Source organism: Giraffa tippelskirchi, chromosome 3 (assembly GCF_054371585.1).
Source record: "Giraffa tippelskirchi isolate mGirTip1 chromosome 3, T2T-mGirTip1v1.2.pri, whole genome shotgun sequence".
Taxonomy (NCBI): domain Eukaryota; kingdom Metazoa; phylum Chordata; class Mammalia; order Artiodactyla; family Giraffidae; genus Giraffa; species Giraffa tippelskirchi.
In genome coordinates, this window is record NC_137277.1 from 142,666,785 (window position 1) to 142,672,784 (window position 6,000).

Genomic DNA, 6,000 nt, shown 5'->3' on the forward strand with positions numbered 1-6,000 from the left:
TACAAATAGTCCAACAAGATTTTTTCTTAAAAAGAATGATATTTAAACAAATCATTTAATTATTTTTAAGTTTTGATGATATAACATATATATAAACTGGAGCCATGAATGCTACTTTAGAAAAAATAATCAAAATTAATTCCCTATGAATATAGCAAAAGAAATTCTCTTACCAGAGCAAAGCATGAGGTAAATCTGTTTTTTACATTTCACTCTTCACCTAGGGCATTTTCTTATTTATCTCTCCTTGACTGTCAAATTCCATATGCTATCTATGACATTTTACCCCAAGCTTCTCTAGTCCCAACAACAAAACTTGGCTATCCTTTTTACCATATCCTCTAATCTCAGTTTTCTGGCAAGGACTTGAACAAATTCTTATATATATATTTGTGAATGATGATAAAGTTCATTTCAAGTACACTTATGAATCTTCTTAATTGTCATCTAGAGCTTCTATATTAACATGAGTAAATTATCCTGATGCTGTGAATTGAAGTAATATTATGGGGGGAAAGTGTACTAAATAATATACTAAAAGATCTAGTTTCACAACTCACTTAACCTTTCTGATCCTCAATTTTAACAACTGACACATTTATATAATATCCACCTTTTTTGTTGTGAGGATTATATGGAAGTTAAAAGTACTTTAAAGCTTTTAATATTTATGGGATTATTGCATTTATATGTATATATGCGAATAAATATGCACACACATAAATAAGATAGTATTTACTCAATATGGTGGAATCCATGGACCTTTTAGTTCTACCTCTTACAATTTTCAAACAGATAAATGACCAGTTAAATTATTAGATGAAAAAGGAAAGAGAAATGACCTTTCAACAGAAAAGGATTGCTATATACCTTGGAGACTACCACTGAGATGGCTAGAGAAATGGCTTTTAGAAAAATAGTCACCATTTCATACCTTTAGCTTTCCAAGTCCAATATAGCTGAATTTGACACAGTGGGAGAATATAGAATAAAAATGACCCTGCAGGTAATTTTATCCTATTATGTTTATATGAAAGGAAGACTGTGAACTCCATGCATTTTTTTTTTTTCAGTTTTCTTTCTTACAGTTTTAGTGCACTGATCAGAACCAACGGAAAGCTATGTGCTGAGGACTATAATTTCATAGGAAGTAGCACAGTAAAAAATCTGATGCATGTGTACCCGTAAGAAGATAACCTAGGGAAGGCATCAGAAGCAAAATAAGATTGTCTTAAGTAAATCCATTTAGGACTTGCCTATCACATAGACTCCACCACTATCAAATTATGGATTGGTCAGGAGCAGCCAAAAAGCTTGTAAAATATGCTGAGGAAACAAGTCCAGGCTAGTGTATAATCTTAAGGCTGCTGAGGCAGGAAAATCACTAATTGCATTTTCTGAGTGACATTTTTGATCATCCTATCTTCTCATGAAAGAGGATTTTCTGAAAACTGAAAGGGTGTTAGAATGTTGAGAAATAAGCTACATGGTGATGTGTTTGCCCAGAATATAATTTTCTGTTTTTGTGGAGATTAGCCGCAAGAATTGGGGGCTTTTTTGCTTGTTTTTTTTTTTTAATTTTACTTTAAAAAAATTATTATTGGAATATAATTGCTTTACAATATTGTGTTAGTTTCTGCTGTACAATAAGTGTATAAGAGTTGGTTTTGTTGTTGTTTTTTCCAGAAATCATACTGTGTCCAAGCAGTTATTTACGAAGGACCTTATACACAATAGTCCTGACATGACTACTAAAGTGGATAGAAATTCATGCCAACAGCACATAAATGTCATTGGCTCCCTTTCCCTGTAATTTTTCAGAAGAATCTTATATAAATGTACTGATGGGAACAGCCAGTAATGGGAATCCTCAGTGAGGAAAAGGAAGTACAATATAATGAATGATGAGCTTCCGGGCAAGAACAACATCAGCAGGAGAAAAAGAGAAGTTGAGCTGTGTTCAGACTGAAAAATTATTAGGGAAGCAACAGATTAATCTCTGCTAATATGTTAGTGGCTGTATGAATATAGCAGCTGTATCACTCATGTTGTCATAACTATTATGTTCTGTCTGAAGAAAGAATCTAAATACTCAGGCCCTGGTGCTGCTGAATAGATGGAATTCCAGCACTTTAATAGAATCATTTAAGGGAAGGCACTGGGCTTTTGTAAACAGAGCACTTCTCATATCTGAAAAACCATGAAATCACCTGGGGAAACTGATGAACTAACCAACAATCAAGTAAGTGGACTGAGCAAGGAAGAGGACAGAAGGGCACAGCTAACCTAGCTCAGTTGGTAAAGCATCAGCCTGCAATGCAGGAGACCACGGTCCAATACCTGGGTTGGGAAGATCTGCTGGAGAAGGGATAGCTACCCATTCCAGTATTCTTGGGCTTCCCTTGTGGCTCAGCTGGTAAAGAATCTGCCTACAATGTGGGAGACCTGGGTTCGATCCCTGGGTTGGGAAGATCCTCTGGAGGAGTGCATGGCATCTCACTCCAGTATTCTTGCCTAGAGAATCCCGATGGAAAGAGGAGCCTGGCAGGCTATAGTCCATGGGGTTGCAGAGTCGGACACAACTGAGCAACTAAGTATACAGCACTACCTGCTTAAGACAGAAAAGATTATCACCTTCTCAGCTCATTCAGGGTCATCTTTTCTGCTCACAGACCCAGAAATGCTTAACTTGACTGTTTAAAAATATATGACACAGTGGAAGAATACAGAATAAAAATAGCCGTACAGATAATTTCATCTTACATATGTTTATGTAATACCCAAATTGTAAAAATTGCATTAAAAGTACAAATTAATAAGTTAGGTTTTCAAAAATAATGATTAGATAGACACGAGATGAGTAACTTATCGTATGCATCAAAATTAGTGTGCACAGCAATGTAAAATGTTGGCAACAATTATTTTACTGTTTGGATTTTCTTCCTTCTTGCATTTTTAAAGTAACAAAGTAAATGGAGAAAGGTGGGGGGGCGGAAAAAACCTCTGGTGTTATTTTGTTGGTTAGTAATAAGTCCTAAAAGAATTATCATTCTAATTCAAAATGGATGTGCATTGTCATATTCTCAGGCTTACAAAGGTTGCCAATAAAAGATCAGTATAGGAAATACTAAGGCCAAAGTAAAGGGGTCATTTGGGCACATCTAGGAAAGAAGATTTTCCCCTGTAGATCAGGTAAGCAAGATGAACCCCAAGCAGAAACAGTGCTAGCCTTATAGTGAACTTCAGGTAAGCTGGAACCAATGTAGGGAAACTGATGATCCAGGTCAGGACAAGCCTGTTCATGGTGAAACGCCACAGAATCAGAGTTGAGGATCCAGGAGATGCACTTATGGTCCTGCCAACCCCTACTGAAAATCTGGTGCAAAATATCACTCATGGTCTTGTAACAGGGCCTGCGTTATAGCTGTGTTATAGCCTGTGTTATAGCCTATAGTTATAGGCATGTGTTATAGCTGAACACTGAAGAACTGATGCTTCTGAACTGTGGTGTTGGAGAAGACTCTTGTGAGTCCCTTGGACTGCAAGGAGATCCAGCCAGTCTATCCTGAAGGAAATCAGTCCTGAATATTCATTGGAAGGACTGATGCTGAAGCTGAAACTCCAATACTTTGGCCACTTGATGCGAAGAACTGACTCACTACAAAAGACCCTGATGCTGGGAAAGATTGAAGGTGGGAGGAGAAGGGGATGACAGAGGATGAGATGGTTGGATGGCATCACTGATTCGATGGACATGAGTTTGAATAAACTCTGGGAGTTAGTGATGGACAGGGAAGCCTGGCATGCTGCAGTCCACGGGTCGCAAGAGTCAGACATGACTTAGTGAATGAACTTATAACAGGGCGAGGAAAAAGTGCTTTTGTTCACTGCTTCTTCCTCTGAACTACTGTTTACTCTATTTGCCCCTGAGCTTATACGTCTTTATATTGCTATGTGCTAAGTCGCTTCACATTTTGTCATACTGAAGAGTTCTGACAAAACTGGAATGGGTTAATTCAATTCAGATGACCACTATATCTGTGGCAAAAATCCCTTAGAAGAAATGGACTAGCCCTCATAGGCAACAAAAGAGCCTGAAATGCAGAACTTGGGTGCAATCTCAAACATGACAGAATCATCTCTGTTCATTTCCAAGGCAAATCATGCAATATCACAATAAGCCAAGTCTATACCCCAACCACTAATGCCAAAGAAGCTGACGTTGAATGGCTTTATGAAGACTTACAAGACCTTCTAGAACTAACACCCAAAAAAAGATGTCCTTTTCATCACAGGGGACTGGAATGCAAAAATAGGAAGTCAAGAGATACCTGAAATAACAGGCAAGTTTGGCCTTGGAGTACAAAATGAAGCAGGGCAAGGCTAACAGAGTTTTGCCAAGAGAATGCACTGGTCATAGTAATCACCTTCTTCCAAAAACACAAGAGACGACTCTACACATGGACATCACCAGATGATCAATACCGAAATCAGATTGATTATATTCTTTGCAGCCAAAGGTGGAGAAGCTCTATACAGTCAGCAAAAACAAGACCAGAAGCTGACTGTGGCTCAGGTCATGAACTCCTTATTGCAAAATTCAGACTTAAATTGAAGAAAGTAGGGAAAACCACTAGACCATTCAGGTATGAAATACATGAAACCCCTTACAATTATACAGTGGAAGTGACAAATAGATTCAAGGCATTAGATCTGATAGAGTGCCTGAAGAACTATGGACGGAGGTTCATGACATTGTACACGAGGCTGCAACAAGACCATCCCCAAGAAAAAGATGTGGAAAAGGCAAAATGGTTGCCTGAGGAGGCTTTACAAACAGCTGTGAAAAGAAGTGAAAGATGAAGGAAAAAGGAAAGATATACCCATTTGAATGCAGAGCTCCAAAGAATAGCAAGGAGAGATAAGAAAGCCTTCCTCAGTGATCAATGCAAAGAAATAGAGGAAAACAGTAGAATGGAAAAGACTAAAGTTCTCTTCAAGAAAATTAGAGATACCAAGGGAACATTTCATGAAAAGATGGGCACAGGAAAGGACAGAAATGGTATGGACCTAACAGAAGCAGAAGATATTAAGAAGAGGTGACAAGAATACACAGAAGAACTGAACAAAAAAGATCTCAAAGACCCAGATAACCACAATGGAGTGATCACTCACCTAGAGCCAGACATTCTGGAATGAGAAGTCAAGTGGGCCTTAGGAAGCATCACTATGAACAAAGCTAGTGGAGGTGATGGAATTCCAGTTGAGCTATTTCAAGTCCTAAAAGACAAAGCTTTGAAAGTGCTGCACTCAGTACGCCAGCAGATTTGGAAAACTCAGCAGTGGCCACGGGACTGGAAAAGGTCCATTTTCATACCAATCCCAAAGAAAGGCAATGCAAAAAAATATTTCAACTACTGCACAATTGCACTCATCTCACACGCTAGTAAAGTAATTCTCAACATTCTCCAAGTGAGGCTTCAACAGTACATGAACCATGAACTTCCAGACACTCAAGCTAGAGTTAGAAAAGGCAGAGGAACCAGAGATCAAATTGCCAACATCCATTGGATCATAGGAAAAGCAAGAGAGTTCCAGAAAGACTAGTGCTTCTGCTTTATTGACTACACCAAAGTCTTTGACTGTGGATCACAACAAACTGTGGAAAATTCTGAAAGAGATGGGAATACCAGACCACCCTACCTGCCACCTGAGAAATCTGGATGCAGGTCAAGAAGCAACAGTTAGAACTGGATATAGAAGAGGGGACTGGTTCCAAATTGGGAAGGTAGTACATCAAGGCTGTGTATTGTCACAATTAAATATTGCTTATTTAACTTACATGCTGAGTACATCATGTGAAATGCCCCAGCTGGATAAAGCACAAGCTGGAATCAAGATTGCTGGGAGAAATATCAGTAACCTCAGATACTCAGATAACACCACCCTTATCGCAGAAAGCAAAGAGGAATTAAAGAGCCTCTTGATGAAAGTGAAAGA

The 6,000-nt window shown here is 38.5% G+C and overlaps 1 long non-coding RNA gene across 1 annotated transcript in view; it reads left to right on the top strand.

Annotated features, from left to right (window-relative positions):
- The window catches only part of LOC145542537 (uncharacterized), a 142,225-nt gene extending 137,376 nt beyond the window's left edge, over positions 1-4,849 (top strand). The window contains exon 4 of the long non-coding RNA XR_014079912.1: positions 1,687-4,849. This is a non-coding gene — a long non-coding RNA (uncharacterized LOC145542537). The remainder of the gene's footprint in view (positions 1-1,686) is intronic.
- The last annotated feature ends 1,151 nt before the right edge of the window (positions 4,850-6,000 follow it).